Below are 15,668 nucleotides of genomic sequence, written 5' to 3' on the forward strand. Positions count from 1 at the left end.
CTGATGAACATAGACACAAAAATCCTCAACAAAATACTACTAGCTACTCAAACCCAACAAGATATCAGAAAGATCGCTCACCTGGACCAAGTAGGATTTATCTCTAGTATATAAGAAGGTTCAATATTTGCAAATCAGTAAATGTGATACATCACATTAACAAACTGAATAACAACCATATGATTATCTCAATAGATGCAGAGAAAACATCTGATAAAATACAACACCCTTTCATGATGAAAACCTTAAGCAAACTTGGGTACAGAAGGAACATTCCTCAATGCAATCAAGGCAATTTAAGACAAACCCACAGCCAGCATTATACTGAATGGGGAAAAGTTGGAAGCATTCCCACTAAGATCTGGAACCACATGAGGATGTCCACTCTCACCATTACTATTAAATATATCCTTGGAATTTTAGTCAGAGCCATTAGGCAAGGAAAAGAAATCAAAGGGGTACAAATCAGGAAGGAGGAAATTAAACTATCCCTATTTGCAGATGACATGGTTCTATATATAGGGGAACCAAAAGATTCCATGAAGAGATGATTGGAACTCATAAGGGAGTTTGGTAAAGTGGTATGATATAAAATTAAAACACAAAAATCAATAGACTTGTATACACAGACATGCTTTGGCTGAGAAAGAAGTTCTAAGATCAATTTTATTTAAAATAGCTACAAAAAATTAAATACCTTGGGATAAATTTGACCAAGGAGGTCAAAGATCTCTATGATACAAATTATAAAATGTCAAAGAAAGAAAAAGACACAAAAAATTAAAAAAAAAAAAACCTTCCATGTTCATGGATTGGAAGAATGAACATCATCAAAATGACCATAGAACCAAAAGCAGTTTACAGATTAAATGTGATCCCAATCAAAATACCAATGACATTTTTCTTAGATCTATAAAAAATTATGCTGAAATGCATTTGGAAACACAAGAGACTCCAAATAGCTAAAGCAATCTTATACAACAAAAACAAAGCTGGAGGCATCACAATACCAGATTTCAAGACATACTACAGAGTAGTTATAATGAAAACAGCCTGGTACTGGCAAAAACAAACAAACAAACAAACAAACAAAAAAACTAGATGTACAGACCAATGTAACAGAATAGAAATTCCATAAATCAGTCCATGCAACTACAGCCAACTTATCTTTGACAAGGGAGTGAAAATCAATCCCCGGAGCAAGGACAGTCTCCTCAACTAATGGCGCTGGGAAAACTGGATCTCCACATGCTGAAGTATGAGACAAGACTTCAATCTTAGCCTTGCACAAAAACCCACTCAAAATGAATCAAGGACCCAAATCTATGACCCGATACCATCAAATTACTGGAGGAGAATATTGGGGAAATCTTATAAGTCATTAGCGTAGGCAAAAACTCCTTGCAAAAGACCCCAGAAGCACAGGTAATCAAAGCCCAAATTGACAAATGGGATTACATTAAGCTGAGAAGATTCTGCACTGCAAAAGAAACGCAGCAAAGTGAAGAGGCAATCAATAGAATGGGAGAAAATATTTGCAAACTATGCAACTGATAAAGGATTAATATTCAGAATTTTTAAAGATCTCAAGAAACTCAACAACATCAAAATAATCCAGTTAAGAAATGAGCAAAGGACTAGAACAGGCATTTTTCAAGGGAGGAAATTCAAATGGTCAACAGACAAATGAAAAAATTCTCAGGATCATTAGCCATTAGGAAATGTAAATCACAACACAATGAGGTTTCACCTCACCCCAGGTAGAATGGCTCTGATACAGAAATCAAGAAACAACAAAGATGGCGAGGATGTGGGGACAAATGTACCCTAATCCACTGTTGGTGGAAATGTAAACTGATTCAGCCACTATGGAAGACAGTATGGAGATATCTCAGAAAGCTGAAAATAGATCTACCACATGACCCACCAATTCCACTCCTGGGAATTTACCCAAATGAAAGAAATCAGCATATGAAAGAGTGCTCTGTACCCCCTTGTTCATTGTAGCTCAATTCATAATAGCTGAGATATGGAATCAACCCAGTTTCCATCAACTGATAAAGAAACCATGGCATATATATGCTCTGGAATACTACTCAGTGGTTAAAAAAATGAAATATTATCTTTTGCAATAAAATGAATACAACTGTAAGCCATTATACTCAGTAAAATGAGCCAGTCCCCAAAAGACAGATGTCATATGCTTTCCTCGATCTGAGGTAACCAAAGGTAATGTATATGAGCAAAATTGACCTTTTGAGATTTGAGGATTATTTACAGCCCTTGTCTGTCCTGTTGAGGAACGGTGTTTTTTTCCCTCATACTATTTGTTGAACTCTTTATTTAGTGTAGCGGTAATCTTATGAGTAAACTGAAAATATATCTTTGTAAAAATTAAGACTGGGAATAGGAAAGAGAGGAGGAAAAAGGGTGGGAGCATGGGTGGGAGGGAGAAAAGGGTGGGAAGAAACACTGTGTTCCTAAATCTGTGTATATGAAGCATAGGACATTTGTATACCTTAAATAAAATATTTAAAAAATACCATCCAAGTGACAAGATACCCTTCTCAGTGTGCAACATCAGAAGGTATATGATGTCAATTTGTCTTATTACTAAGGATTGTTTATTTTGATCATTAGGTTAACAAGGTGTCTACTAGCTCTCTGTATTTAGAGTTGTTTATATTCCCCATGTGATTCATATATTTTATGGGAAGAAATATAAAAACCATGATGCTATCCTGTTTCTCAGAGCACTTTTGCTCACTAATTTTGCAATCCATTGATGATTCTGGGTTGCAATATTAAAATTCAGGTATTTGAAAAATGATGTTTATATTCTTAATTGGAACTCTGTAATTCTTTGAAATTCTGTAATTCTTCTTCCACATTTATGTATTCAATTATTATAGCAGTATCAACTCATGAGTGTTTATTCTATGAGTTACATAATGTCATTACTTATTTCCTTGTTCAAATTTTCCCAAATTTGAGTACTTTTTTATGTTAGCGCCCCTATCATTTGAACATGCCTGTAGCATTTTCTAAAACTCTCATTTTCTGCCAGGAAAGTTTCATGCTTAGCTTATGTGTTCTGTGCCTTAGCTCTAGAATCATTTGTCCTCAAAGCCCTGCTTCTTTCAATCACCCTGAGAAAAATTTTATTTGGAAACCAATTTATGGGTGTTAGGTGTGTTCATTGCTTCTGAAGTGTCATTGCCTCTGGGTCTCTCAGTGGACAGAGCTAGGAACTATGTATACCGGTGCCGTGGCTCACTAGGCTAATCCTCTGCCTTGCGGCGCCGGCACACCGGGTTCTAGTCCCGGTCGGGGCGCTGGATTCTATCCCGGTTGCCCCTCTTCCAGGCCAGCTCTCTGCTGTGGCCAGGGAGTGCAGGGGGGATGGCCCAAGTCCTTAGGCCCTGCACCCACGTGGGAGACCAGGAGAAGCACCTGGCTCCTGCCATTGGATCAGCGCGGTGCGCTGGCCGCAGCGCGCCTACCGTGGCGGCCATTGGAGGGTGAACCAACGGTAAAAGAAGACCTTTCTCTCTGTCTCTCTTTCACTGTCCACTCTGCCTGTCAAAAAAAAAAAAAAGTTCATGGAAAATGAAATCAAAATGTTTATTTTGGCACAAAAAATTTTGAAATTCATGCATAAATGCAGTCTTCAAAAAGTTAGTGGAAAATGTATTTCATGAAAACACTACACATGAATTTCAAAATAGTTTGGCAACAAAATAAACTAATCTTTTAATTCCATTTTCTGTGAGATTTTGGAAGTATTCATGTAGGTATATGCACACACATATTTATATGCATATATGGTCCCCAGTAAGAAGTCATAAATAGTTGGCTTGTAGGCTCTGTGTTGAACAAGGATAGATTTTATTGGTTCACCTTGTGATTAAAAAGAAAATATGAAATAGTTAAAAATGGATTAATAGAATAAAACAAACACCATTCCTCCAAGCAGTTTTGAAACATGAGAAAGGTTGATTTTTTTTTTGTTTTTCCTTTTAATGTAAAACAAGTTTGGAGGGGGCTGACACTGTGGCACAGCGGGTTAAAGCCCTGGCCTGAAGCAACGGCATCCCATATGGGCACCGGTTCTAGTCCCGGCTGCTCCTCTTCTGATCCAGCTCTCTGCTGTGGCCTGGGAAAGCAGTAGAAGATGGCCCAAGTCCTTGGGCCCCTGCACCCATATGGGAGACTCGGAAGAAGCTCCTGGCTCCTGCCTTCGGATCGGCATAGCTTCTACCATTGTGGCCATCTGGGGAGTGAACCAACGGATAGGAGATCTCTCTCTCTCTCTCCTCTCTCTGTGTAACTCTGACTTTCAAATAAATAATATAAATCTTAAAAAAAAAGTTTGAAAGTAGGCAACCATGGTGATTTGGAAGCACTAGTCATCAAGGCCTTGGGCTCCACCCATGTGCTCCACAATCCCCACAACACAGTGTCTTCTAAAGCATCTCAAGTTGTCCTACATTTCTGTCTGAGCCTTGGCCATTATATTGGCATGTCAGGCTGTATGAAGATAGGAGGAGACAAGGGCAAAACAAAGGAGTATGCTTCCCAACTCTCTCTTCAAGTTACCCCAAACTCAACTTACAGCTCATCAGCCATCCCATCAATAAATGAGTATAGAAAAATAATTTGTACATTGCAGCTAGAATAAAATTGGGGTTCTATTAAGAAGAAAGGAGGAGGAATGAATAGTAAGGAGGCATTGAACTATCTCTTTTATGGCACCAGCATTTAAACATCAAAAATTCTCATATAAAGTCTGAATTCATGACTTCTCTTGAAAAATTGCAAAATCAGGCAATGCTAGACCCACAATTGGGATGGCTGCTTCCTGCTAAAGTTGCCCCCTTTGGATAGGATATTACTTCTCTATGGGGTATAAATTGTTTAATAACTTAAAACTTTTACTGTTTTTGCTTCCTATAATCATAAACCTTTTCCTTTTAAACACCTAGATTTTAGCAAAGCACTTAAAAAAACAGCTGAGAAGTTTAATTTCTTCTTGGCTGCTTTATTTAATTTTATTACTTATTATGATAATTTTATTTATTTTCATTTTATTTGAGAGAGAGAGAGAGGTAGAGGTAGAGAGGTAGAGAGGTAGAGAGGTAGAGGTAGGTATATAGAGATCTTCACTCCCACAAATGACTGTAAAAGCCCAGGCTGGGTTAGGCTGAAGCCAGGAGCACAGGATTCAATCTGGGAATCTCATGCTGGTGGCAGGGACTCAAGTATTTGAGCCATCACTGCTGCCTTCCGGAGCACACATTTGCATGAAGCTGGATCAGAAATGGAGTAGGGTCCGGAACCCAGGCACTCTGACATGGGATGTGGGCATCCCAAGTTGCATCTTAACTGCTGTGCCAATTGCCCATTCCTCAATGATTTTATATTTCCTAGAGAAAGTCTATAGATCAGACAAGACATTCTTGATCCATAATCTAACATTGTTTACAATATCATTATGAACGTGTGAATGGCTGTGTGCTGGTGTGTGTGCATTTTCCTAGAGATTTGTAATTTGTTTTCATAAACTCATATGAGTTTTTGAATAAGAAAGCAATGTCTTACTCAGTCTTTTTTTTTTTTTTGATAGGCAGAATTAGACAACGAGAGAGAGACAGAGAAAAGGTCTTCCTTCCGTTGGTTCACCCCCGAAATGGCCGCTACAGCCGGCGCACCATGCCGATCCAAAGCCAGGAGCCAGGTTCTTCTTCCTGGTCTCCCACGTAGGTGCAGGGCCCAAATACTTGGGCCATCCTCCACTGTCCTCCCAGGCCACGGCAGAGAGCTGGAGTGGAAGAGGAGCAACCTGGACAGAACCAGCGCTGTCGGAAATCTACGGGTTCCCGACAAGACCGAGATCCGTATAGTAAGCAGAATCCACCACGTTTCATGCGCTTTTCAGCTTTTCTTTATTCCTTCTCTCCTTACTCTCCTCCTTTCTCTCTCCAGGCGTCCCTCTTACATAGTCCACAGCCCGATTACTAAAAATGGGCATGAAAAACAGGATGTGGTTCCTCAAACTATTGTTTCAGTTTGAGTCCTGCATGAAAAACAGGATGTACTTCAGTCCGTTGTTTCGGTTTAAGTGAGCCAGGCTACATGACCTCAGCCGCAGAGAATGGTTGTCACGAGCGGCCGGCCTGTGGTTCCCCACACAGCGCCCCAACCGGGAACCCAGAGTACTGGTGCCGCAGGCGGAGGATTAGCCTAGTGAGCCGCGGTGCCGGCCACTCATACAGTCTTATACAGATTCTGTATCCATAGCATCTAGCACAGAGCCTGTTACAATAGTAGGCATACAAAACTTTTTAAAATAAATGTATTTATTTCTGAGTTCCATCACAGCTTCATGCCATTATATAACTTAATACTTAATTATGGACAATTCCTATATTATCAATTTGTTAGTCTATAATTCACTAATTGTTTCATTTTAACTCATCTTTTCCACTAACCTAGATTTTATGGGCGAAGGCTACACCTTGTTTCTTTTTGCTGTCCCCAAACCATCCAGCATGGCACCAAGCATAAATAAAACATGTTTTAAAGTCTAATATCAATTTCTTCACAAGTTCATTAACGCAGAATTTTTATTTCTATGCAATTAAACAAGAATTTTACAGGAATGTTCCACAAGTGGCTTGATGACTGGGATGGAGATCTGAGCAACTACTGTGTCTTTCTGGGGTAACTCCTGCTTTTACACATAGGGAGATACAGAGAAACACTTAATGATTTATTTTTTCACTGCCCATGTATTTATTAGTCCATATAACAAATATTTGTTATTCCTCCTATGTATCTGGCACTATTTGAGACACTGTGGGAAATAAAAAGATGGCTGTTCCTTCCTTGCCATCGAAGGGTTAATAAGACCAGACCTGTGACAATTGTGATACCAAATATTAAGTGCTACTATGGAACTAGCAACAAGGTGCTATAAAGGAGTGAATAGGTATTTACAGAATCAGGTAAGTGTTTACAGAAGAGCTGACACATGGACACATTCAAGGATACTCAACAAGTAAGCGAATGAGCATAGGTCAGTTTAAACAGAGACTTGAAGGCATGAAAAATATTTTGTGCTGTGCTCGCTTCGGCAGCACATATACTAAAATTGGAACGATACAGAGAAGATTAGCATGGCCCCTGCGCAAGGATGACACGCAAATTCGTGAAGCGTTCCATATTTTTTGAGTTAAAAAGTCTAATGATCTTGTGTTACTAGACATGATAGTTATCTTAATGAGAAAGCCCCAGAGGCCTAAAGGGTTAAATACTTGTAAAATCCTACAGGTGCTTTCAAAAATACTGCGAAGTAAGCAAGTGCCTCTTGTTGGTTGATGAGTTTATAATTTTAAACATGGCGACTTAAAGTCTTTTGTCATCCACAGTTATATATGATTTGCTGCTCATAAAACTAAAGCGTTGTTGGTTCTGTGTTTAGCTGTCCTCCTATAGGTTCCTATGGACTTTTTCCAGCCACTTCTATTGTATTCAGTACTTTGGGATGGCTCTGTAAACAGATGAAGCCAATAATGTATTAACAGTACCAACTGAGAGAAAGTATGGTTAACTGAGGTTACTAAAAAGGAAAAGCAATTCAAATCAATTGGCAATCTACAAAAAGAGTTAAAGATTTTAAAAGCTATTATTAAAATTGCTATATTGGTCTACTATGCCATGTTATATGTGTGTACATATTGTATGTCCACATGGGGAAACTTTATTAAGAGTTTTATTTTAAATGGCTTATAGATAAGATTGTCCATAAATTTAAGCTGCTAAAATGAATCAAAGATACATTTTAATTTGTGGGACCTGAATCTGTGTATCGTATGTTTTAAACTTGTTGGTAGAAAGAAACTAAAAACATTTTAGATGGTTGTGCTTAAGTTTACTGGCTAAACAAACTACACCATGTTAGATATTTAAGAGGTGTTTTCAAATACATGATTCTTAAAATTTATAGAAGGCATTGGACCTTCTGGTAAATGTTTTCTTAAGTTGTTATCTAATGGTTGAAACGGTTTGCTAAGTATTCATGTGATATTGCTATTGTCAGCAAGCGATCTAGGACTTGCTCCCTCATTTCTCTATTCTAAGCCCAACTTGTTCTTTCATTTCTCTATTCTCTTCAAGGTAGGAAACTAATTCTATTATGAAGGAATCTGTAGGATGCACAATTTAATCTTTAGACCTTATAAAAGAGATGGCTAACATTTTTCTGTAATAGCATAGCCAAAATAAGAACTTAAATAATAATCTCATAGCTAGATTCACTTCGCCATCAGCGAAGTATACAGTAAGTAGAAAAAACCTCCCTTTCAGACCAAAGGGAAAGAAAGTTTTAAAGTGAGAATATAATTTTCCTCATGGGCATTGTCTACCTTAGAAAAACTACTACAGAACATGCCTGTGACTAGACTTGTAGTTCAGGCCACCGAAGATTAGAGATGGGACATGGGCACTCCCTTGACTTGCATCCTCTGGTCTGCTTGAACACAAACCAGGAGGAAAAGAAAGCTAGGCATCAGAAGCAATGGGTGGCAGGCCTATTAATGGCTGATCTGTACAGTGATCTGCCCTCAAGGAGACCCAACAGGCCAGTCCACTGCAGTGGCTTTCAATGTGGTAAGCCTGGGCTTCAGCAGAAGTCAGCTTGTGAAGAGCCCTGGCAGCTCTGCCAAGAGTTGGATCACTGGAAATGGACCTGCCCTGGAGTCGAAGGATGCCCAGGTCAGAGCCACAGATCTTATTGGCTCTAAGCTGAAAAGCCCTTCACTCAGCCCAACTTCCAAAGTGACCACTGCAGCTGAGGGGATGGTCAAGTAGGGTCAGCAACATTGCAGGCAGAACTGTAAATTTCTTGTTAGAGATGCCCCCTGCCTTTACCTGGCCAGCTCTCTTCCCAGGCCAGCCAAGTAATGAAAGTCAACAGAGTGCCTTCCCCTAGGAGGTTCACACCTCCCTTAGGATATACCCCATGTGAAGAGATAGATAGGTATGGGCCTCTTAACTTACAAGGCCTAAAGCCCACCAGGTTATTATCAAGCCCCTTCTGTCAGGTTCTATTTGCCTCTCAATCAGAAAACTTAATTGTAGCTTAGACAGCACCTTTCTTAGCTCCTCTAATAATGACTCTGTCCTTTGTTCTAGACCCTGTCTAGCTCACTTGGGCCTCATTCCTTTGTAATCATAACCTCTACTCTACCACCAATGGCTCTACTCCCAACCTGTGTGTACTGATGGTCCTCTTCCCCACTTAATGCTGTATAATTGTTCAAACCTGGTAAATGCCACTCTTAGGATCATTGGTTACTATCCTCACTCTGTCTTTTATGACCTTGTCTCAATATGATCAGTCGGCAAACTTGGAAGGCTTCCATAGCCTTGGCAACTCATGACGACAGCCCAGGGTGGTTACTGGCGCCATAAACTAGAGTGTCAATTTGTTGGGTCAACAACAGGAGCCACTGTGCACTTGCTCCTCATGTGGGATCTCTGTCCTTAATGTGCTGTACATTTTGATTTGATGCTATAACTAGTACTCAAACAGTATGTTTCACTTTGTGTGTCTATGTGGGTGCAAACTGTTGAAATCTTTATACTAAATTGATCTTCTGTATATAAAGAGAATTGAAAATGAATCTTGATGCAATTGGAAGGGGAGAGGGAACAGGAGAGGGGAGGGTTGCGGGTGGGAGGGAAGTTACGGGAGGGGGAAGCCATTGTAATCCATAAGCTGTACACTGGAAATTTATATTCATTAAATAAAAGTTAAAAAAATATTTTGTGCTTATTAAATGAGGGGATCCTTCAGTGTGATTGAAAAGATACTTGGGTTTTAGATATATTGTGGGAAATGATTCAATAAATATTTGTGGATTCAACAAACATATATGCCGGACACTGCTCTGGCCAATGAAGACACCCTGTGAATGTTATGGACATAAGTTCTATCTTCTGGACCTTACAACGCAGCAGGAGGACTTGAGAATTTCTTGCAAAGCAGATATACAATGGACAATAAGCACATGCAAAGATGCTCAAAACCATTAGTCATTAGGGAAACATAAACCAAAATCACATGAGATATCACCATACATTCATTAGGATGGCTATACTCAAAATTCCAGATAATGGCAAGTGTTATGGAGTATATGAAGAAGTTGGAACCCTCAGACATTGTTAATGGGAATGTAAAATATTTCAGCCAATATGGAAAATATTTGGTTCCTCAAAAAAATTGACCAATCAATTCTACTCCTAGCCTTGTACCCCAAAGAAAAGAGCTATTTAAATAAGTATGTGTAACTACATTTATTATCTACAATAACCAAGAAAGAAGAAACAGCTCAAATGTCCATCAATAGATGAATTAATCTATAGATGAATGTGTAGACAAAATGTGATGTAAATATACAATGGACTATTATTCAGATACAAAAGTAATGAAGTGGAGAAGGCACCACTTTGACACCAGTAGCATCTGCAGCAGGTCTTGTGTGCGCACCTGGCAAAGAGTGGGGAGAAGGCACAATTCCAAAACAAGTAGAGGTTGTGGTGGCTCAACTGCGAAATGAGAAGGGCTATGGTTTGTGGCTCTTATGCACCCATGTGATCCAGGGATTTTACCAGAGGGAGAAATCTGTGTTCCTCAAGGACTTTGAATCTGGCTGGGAGGACTGAGAGGGGACTGGGCACCCACGTATGACTGTGAGGTGCCCCCAGCCTCTCAATACATCACAGGCTCCAGGCTGAAACCACCAAAGTGGAACACCAACAGGAAGCTGGTTCTGGGAACTTCTCTGCCCTCTCCACGGATGGGACAAGCTAGTGGGGTGGACAGGATCCTCTGCACCCTGTGATCATGGGAGAATTGTGTACTGAGGCTGTGGGAACTCTGACTGAACAATAGGCCTCAGGGTGGACCTGGGTCTCTGGGAAATCACTGTGTGTGGCACCAGAGGCTAACAGCTCCCAGACTGCCTGGGGTGGGTCATTGTAGTGGGAACCATGCTCAAAGTGAGGATTGCAGAGATCCTATGTGTGATTTAGAGCAGTGCAGGTGAGCATTTCACCCAGTGTAGGCTAACATCTGTGCACAGACCACCTTGGGAGAAAGGAGGTGAGGGCATGATTAAGCCGACAGAGGTGATCATACCCTCTCCCTGGCTGACAATAGAGGAGATTTACAACGCTCAACTTGGGTGAAACCCTGGATACTTTCCCCATCTTGGAGCACAGAACAGAGCTCCTTAGCCACATACAGCACATACCTCTGAGTAGTCACTGAAACAGCAGACATTAAGACAGGAGACACAGTTCGAATATAAAAGCCGTCAGAGGAGAAAATCAACAAATATTTCCACAAATACCTGAAAAAATGCAGACTTCAAGAAACAATAATAAGGAAGACAACATGATTCCTCAAAGGAATACAACACTTCAACTTAGATTTATCGCTGGTATGCAGGATGGTTCAACATTCACAAATCAATAAATGTGATACATCACATTCAAAAACTGGAGAACAAAAATATTCATGATTACCTCAATAGATGCAGAAAAAGCATTTGATAAAATATAACATCCTTTCATGTTGAAAACCTTAAGCAAATTGGGTATAGTAGGAACATTCCTTAACATAATCAAGGCAATTTATGACAAATTCACAGCCAGCATCTTATTGAATGGGGCAAAGTTGGAAGCATTTCCACTGAGATCTGGAACCAGACAAGGAGGTCCATTATCATAATTCCTATTCAGTACAGTCCTAGAGGAGTGAGCCAGAACTATTTGGCAAGAAAAAGAAATCAAAATCAAAGGGATACAAATTGGAAAGAAAAAAGTCAAAGTATCCCTATTTGTAGATGACTTGATTCTATATATAGGGGGAAAAAAGACTCCACTGAGACACTACTGGAACTCATAAAAGACTGGTAAAGTAGCAGGACATAAAATTAATACATAAAAAGCAATAACATTTGTATATCTAGACAATGCCATGGTTGACATGGTTGAGAATGAACTTCTGCAATCAATCCCCTTCACAATAGCTACAAAAAATTTAAATAGTTTGTAATACATTTAGCCAATGAAGTCAAAGATCTCTACAATGAAAATTATAAAGCATTAAAGAAAGAAATAGAAGACACAACATTATGGCAATTAATATCATCCAAATGTCTATACTACCAAAAGAAATTTAGATTCAATTCAATCCTAATCAAAATACCAATGACATTCTTCTCAGATATAGAAAAAATGATGCTAAAATTCATATGGAGACCCTGAATAGCTAAAGCCATCTGATACAACATAAACAAAGCCAAAAAATCGGAGAGCAAAATGGTAGATTAGGGAGTGGTAGACTACACAGGGCTAGGGAGAAACAATGAGGAGAAGCATAGGAGGTATACACTCAATGGAGATTAGATCAGGAAGCCCTGTGGGAGGAGGATAACCAGCACGGATTGTCATGGTGAGTGTTGGCACACACACACAGAGCTCAGAAAACCAAAGCCAAGGACAGCCAGAGCCAGCGGCACTTTTTGAGACAGGGCAGGGGGGCAGGATGGATAGCAGCAATCTGTTGGTATAGCGTAGTTTGGATCTGGTCAACAACCTGGGGAGCCAGGGGTTGCTGGTGGTTCCCTGAGGTACAAGTGGAAGTGGAAAGAGGTGGCTGGTTCAAACCAATCTCTCCAAAACAACACCTGTGACCCAGCTGAGAGAGATTGGGTGCCATTTTAAATCAGGACTACAACCAGAGAAGCCCACAGGCACACACTTAACAGCCCACTGAGACAGGGTATCTGAGCATGGCTCTGGCAGCAGTGGCAGGCAGGCGCTAAGCCAGTGAGTGCAGCATGTGATTCAGAGCTAGGAATGGAAGGAATGGCCTGCAGCCCCCACTGTCTTAGAAATGGACCGGTAAGTGGCTGGGCAACTTCCAGAAACAAAGGGGTGCCTGTGTTAGCGGAGTCTGTGGGAACCCTAGGGGCTGAGACTTTGGGGCCTAGGTGGCTACATGAACAGTTGCAGGACATAGCTGGGAATCCTTACCCTGGAAACTAACCCTGCCCTAGAGCATTGACCAGAGCCCCCAAGCCACACCCACCACACACCTCCTGGTATTCACTAAAAGGGCAGACATTACAGGAAGCTGCAGAAGAACAGCCCCAAAAATAAGTCAACAGAAGAAAAAAAAAATTAAAACCAACTCCAAAAATTCTAAAAAATAAGAACCAAAACCCAAATAACAATAAAGAAGTTACCATGAACCCCTCAGAGCAACACAGCAATATTTCAGTATTTGAATGCAAAAATAAAAAGATCATTAAAATTCCAGGAATGGAATTTAGAAAATTAATTATAGGATTATTCAAAAAAATCAGAAGCGAATGCATGAACTAAAGAAACCTATATAAGACATGAATGAAATTTTTTTTCAGGAAATAGAGAATATAAAGAGAAATCAAAATGAAATTTTAGAAATTAAGAATTCAATGGATCAAATGAAAAATGAGGTGAAAGTCTTAATAGCAGACTTGATGAGGCAGAAGAAAAAATATCTGAACTAGAAGACAAATCTTTGCAAATCTTACAGTCAGACAAAAAAAAAAAAGAAAATAGAAAACTCAAAAAGAGTGTTGGAGACCTATGGGATACTATCAAATGACCAAACATGGGTCTTAAGAGTGCCTGAAGGAGTGGAAAAAGAAAAGGGAATAGAAAGCCTATTTAGTGAAATAATTACAGAAAACTTCCCCAGTTTGGAGAAAGTGACGTTCAAATAGAGGAAGCACACAGATCTCCTAATAGACATGACCAGAAAAGATTCTCAACACAACATCTTATAGTCAAACTTTCCATAATAAAACATAAAGAAAAGATTATAAAATGGGTGTCAGAAAAACACATTGCTCTCAGAAGATTGCCGATTAGATTCATAGCTGATTTCTCATCAGAAACCCTGTAGGCTAGAAGGGAATGATAAGATATAGTTCAAGTCTTAAAAGAAAAAACTGTCAACCCAGAATACTGTACCCTGCAAACCTTGCATTTATGAAAAAAGGTGAAATAAAGAACTTCCATAACAAATGGTAACTGAGTTTGTCAACATTTTTCCAGCCCTACAGAAGATGTTTAAGGATGTGCTGCACACGGGAACACAGAAAGATAGCCACTATTATGAAAGAATGAAAAGGCAGAAAAATCATGAGCAGAAGTATTAAAGAAATCCAAAGTAAACAATAGGAATAATTATAGAAAAATGGCAGGGCAAAGTCATTACTTTATCAATAGTCAACTTGAATGTAAATAGCCTCAATTCTCCAGTTAAAAGATACAGATTGGCTGAGTGGATTGAAAAACAAGACCCATCTATTTGCTGCTTACAAGAAACACATCTCACCAACAAAGATAAATGCAGAGTCAAAGTGAAAGCTTGGAGAAAGATAATCCATGCTTATAGAAACCAAAAAAAAAAAAAAAAAAAAAAAAAAAAAAAAAAAAAAAAAAAAAAAAAAAAGGTGAGGGGGAGCTGGTGTTGCCATCCTAATATCAAAATAGATTTTAAAATAACAATTATTAAAAAAGATGAAAAAGGCCGGCGCCGTGGTTCAACAGGCTAATCCTCCGCCTTGCGGCGCCGGCACACCGGGTTCTAGTCCCGGTCGGGGCACTGATCCTGTCCCGGTTGCCCCTCTTCCAGGCCAGCTCTCTGCTGTGGCCAGGGAGTGCAGTGGAGGATGGCCCAAGTGTTTGGGCTCTGCACCCCATGGGAGACCAGGAGAAGCACCTGGCTCCTGCCATCGGAACAGCGCGGTGCGCCGGCCGCAGCGCGCTACCGCGGCGGCCATTAGAGGGTGAACCAACGGCAAAGGAAGACCTTTCTCTCTGTCTCTCTCTCTCTCACTGTCCACTCTGCCTGTCAAAAAAAAAAAAAAAAAAAAAAAAAAGATGAAAAAGGACAGTATATAATGATTAAGGGATCAATTCAACAGGAAGATGTGACTATTGTAAACTTATACGCACCTAGTTACAGATCACTGGGCTATTTAAAAGAAATGTTAATCGATCCAAAGGGAGACATAGACTCCAATATAATAACAATTGGGGGACTTCAATACTCCACTTTTAGCAATGGAAGGATCAACCAGACAGAAAATCAGCAAGGAAACAATAGTTAATAGTATAGACAAAATGGAACCAATGGATATCTACACAGCTTTTCATCCTACAGATGAGAATACACATTCTTCTCACCAGTGCATGGGACTTTCTCTAGCATATGCTGCATGCTAGGCCACAAAGCAAGTCTCAGCAAATTCAAAAACATCAAAATCATTCCATGCACCTTCTCTGATCCATCTACTTGCTGCTGACAAGAAATACATCTCACCAACAAAGATAAACGCAGACTGAAAGTGAATGGTTGAAAAAAGAGTTGGTGTTGCCATCCTAATATCACATAAAATAGACTTTATATAACAACTGTTAATAGACATGTACCTTCAGCAGCGCTGTGGCTTACTTGGCTAATCCTCCACCTGCAGTGTCGGCAGCCCAGGTTCTAGTTGCGGTTGGGGTGCTGGTTCTGTCCTGGTTGCTCCTCTTCCAGA

General features: G+C 39.9%; 1 non-coding gene across 1 annotated transcript; it reads left to right on the forward strand.

The window, feature by feature from the left end:
* Positions 1-7,123: 7,123 nt before the first annotated feature.
* Positions 7,124-7,230, forward strand: LOC133766088 (U6 spliceosomal RNA). The gene has a single exon (XR_009866645.1). It is a non-coding gene; the product is annotated as a U6 spliceosomal RNA (small nuclear RNA).
* The last annotated feature ends 8,438 nt before the right edge of the window (positions 7,231-15,668 follow it).

This window comes from Lepus europaeus, chromosome 8, assembly GCF_033115175.1.
Source record: "Lepus europaeus isolate LE1 chromosome 8, mLepTim1.pri, whole genome shotgun sequence".
NCBI lineage: Eukaryota > Metazoa > Chordata > Mammalia > Lagomorpha > Leporidae > Lepus > Lepus europaeus.